Source organism: Penaeus monodon, chromosome 9, assembly GCF_015228065.2.
Source record: "Penaeus monodon isolate SGIC_2016 chromosome 9, NSTDA_Pmon_1, whole genome shotgun sequence".
Lineage (NCBI taxonomy): Eukaryota > Metazoa > Arthropoda > Malacostraca > Decapoda > Penaeidae > Penaeus > Penaeus monodon.
Genome location: NC_051394.1, coordinates 45326269 through 45329690, shown reverse-complemented (window position 1 = coordinate 45329690; position 3422 = coordinate 45326269).

Genomic DNA, 3422 nt, shown 5'->3' with positions numbered 1-3422 from the left:
ATAGATAGACAGATAAATAAGACATTAAAACGGACGAACAAACAAACAAACAAACACACCCCATGATGCAAACCCAAAGGGCTTAAGGTTTTTTAAGGAGAATATCCAGCGGCCGCCCACGCTGAGGGAGGGTTTGGGTACTTAAAAGAACTCACTGTTTTAGGTCACTGTTTCTTCTCTGATTGGGATGTGGTTTGGGGAGCGATGGTATTAGTGTTGGAGTAATCTTTTGTTTTGAGGGTAAAGGTAATGTATGATATATATGTGTGTTGTGTGTGTATATATGTATGTATATATATATATATATATATATATATATATATATATATATATATATATATATATATATATATATATTATTCTCTCTCTCTCTCTCTCTCTCTCTCTCTCTCTCTCTCTCTCTCCTCTCTCTCCTCTCTCTCTCTCTCTCTCTCTCTCTCTCTCTCTCTCTCTTTCTTTCTCTCTCTCTCTCTCTCTCACTCTCTGTCTCTCTCCTTCTTTCTTTCTTTCTCCCTCCCTCTCTCCCACTCTCTCTGGGTCACTCACTCTCGCTCTTCCGCCACGCACAGCCTCCGGTCGTATTCTCTGTCCTTTGACACACACAAACACACTTTCTCACGCGCTCAAACAAATCCGCCGCTACCCCCCCCACCTCTCCCCCCCCCCCCCCCCCCCCTTCCCACCATCTCTATACCCCCAACTTCCTCACCAGTTATCTCCACCGGTAATCCCTTCTTACCCCCACCCACCCCTACCCCACCCCATCGGTCTCCCAATCTTCAAAATCCAATCACCCTTTGAAGTAAAACGAGAAAGTTACATACCCAGGTTACCCACTGACCTCCTCCCCCCTCCACCCATCCATCCCCCCCTTCTTGGGCTTCTCGACCCCCTGCGTTGACCCGTATTGTGTCACCCCCTCCCCCCCCATCTGTGGATCCCCCCCCATCTCTGACTGACCTGACCTGACCTCGTCGCTGTGTAAGAGGAGGGGAGGGAGGGAAGGAGGGGGAGGGAGGGAGGGAGGGAGGGAGGGAGAGGGAATGACGGCGGGAGAGGGAGGGAGGGAGGGAGGGAGGGAGGGAGAGGGGGGACGAACTTGGAAAAAGGGTTACATGGGAATACGTATCTAGTGTTACCACGGGTCAGATGAATCCCCTTTGAAACTTATCCCTTCCCTCACCCTCCTCTCTCCTCCCTCTCCCTTTCCCTTTTCCTCCTCCTCTCCTTCCTTCCTCCCTCCCTCCTCTCCTCTCCTCCTCTCCCCTCCTCCCTTACCCCTCACTCCTCTCCTCTCCCCCATACCTCCTCCTCTTCCTCACCTCCTACCTCTTCCTCCTCTCTCCTCCCTCCTCCTCATCCTCCTCCCTCCCTCCCTTCCTCTTCCTCCTCCTCCTCCTCCTCCTTCTCCTCCTACCTCCTCCTCCTCCTCTTCCTCCTGCTCCTCCTCCCTCCTCCCTCCTCGTTTGCCCTGGGACAACCCTCAGTGAGCCTCCGCTGACCTAACACTCGACCCCACGTGGCGTAAGGAAAAACTCTAAGCATAATCTCGCCCCGACGGAAATAAGCCCAGATTTCTACTTAAGATAAAGATTTAAAAGAATTCCTCCGGACTCAGATAGATGGGAGATCAAATACCGGCCGAGGGTGCGCTTGAGTCAAAACAGTCGTCGTTATTATCATCATTATCATTATCGGCATCATTATTATTATCATTATCATTTCCATTATCATTATCATTTCCATTATCATTATCATTTCCATTATCATTATCATTATCATTATCATTATCATTATCCTCTTTTCCTCCTCCTCATGATAGGATCATGATAATTCTCACATTTGATATCATCTTAATGAATTAATCTTAACAAAACTGACGATAACTGAACAAACATATATATAAAATGAAAGTGAATGAAGCAAAATAGGTTGGTATATATAACTGACTCTAATTTATTATTAGAAACGGTGATTGTTATGGTAATGATGTCATTAATTAATAGAAAAGAAAACAGATGTAAATATAGTAATAATAATGACAAAAATAGTAATCTTGATGGTTAAAATGTTTACAAAAAATATTATTGGTGATTGTAATATATATGATAATAGTTATGACAATAATATTGATAATGATAAGCAATTAATGGTTGTGACAATAATTACAAAGATGAAATAATGATAATGATGATGATAGTGATGATGATGAAAATGGTGACGCTGATAACAATGATGATGATGACGATAATGACGACAGAGGTGGTGATGGTGATGGTGGTGATGATATTAATTATATCAGTAACGCTAATGATGATATGGTGATGATTATACTATTTAAAAAAATAATAATGACAAAAATGATAGAGATGATTATACTAGACACTAACAATGTTAAGATGCCGTTGATAATGATAATGATGTTGTTGATAATGATAATGTGACTATGATGATAATGATAATGATATTCATAATGAATATATTAATAAGGGTAGCAGTAATTATAATTACAAAATGGCGGCATTATAAAGCATAATAATGATCATAATAACAGTAGTAGAAATGATAGTAATAATAGTAATAGTAATAATGATAATAATGGTGATAATAATGATAGTGATAATAATAATGATGATAATAATAATGATATTATTACTACTACTAGTGATAATAATAATAATGATAAATGATAATGGTGATGATAATAACAATGCTTATAAATTTAATGATGATAACGACAATAATAAAAATATTATGAATAATGATAATGATAATAATGATTATGATGATGATGATGATGATAATAATAATAATAATAATAATAATAATAATAATAATAATAATAATAATAATAATAATAATAATAACAATAATAATAATAATATTAAAAATAATAATAACAATAACAACAATTACAATAATAATAATAATAACTGCAGTAACAATAATATGATGATAATGAGATAGACAATGATAATAATGAAAATAATAAATACAATAATAAAGATAATACAATAATAAATATAACAGCAACGACGATAATGATAAAGAGAATAATGGTAAAGGGAAAAAGACCAACAGACAAAGCGATAAAAATAAGTAAGATTGACCAACGAACATTTCCCCAAATCTGAAAAATTCTCACGCTGACCGCCTCCCGCGCCCCCGACGTGCCATAACAGGGAGGAAACAGCATTCTTTCCTCCCCCTCTCCCTTTCCACTCCTTTGCCCTCCCCCTTTCCCCCTTCCTCCCCTTCTGCCTTTCCTTTCCTTTCTCCTTATCTGGTAAACTCTTCTCCTTTTCCTTTACCCTTTCTTCCTCTCCTTTTCCCTACCTCCTAGCCGCTTTCTCCCTTTCCCTCGTTTCTTTAGCATTTCCTTTTCCTTATCTTCTAACCCTTTTCTCCTTTTCCCTCATCCC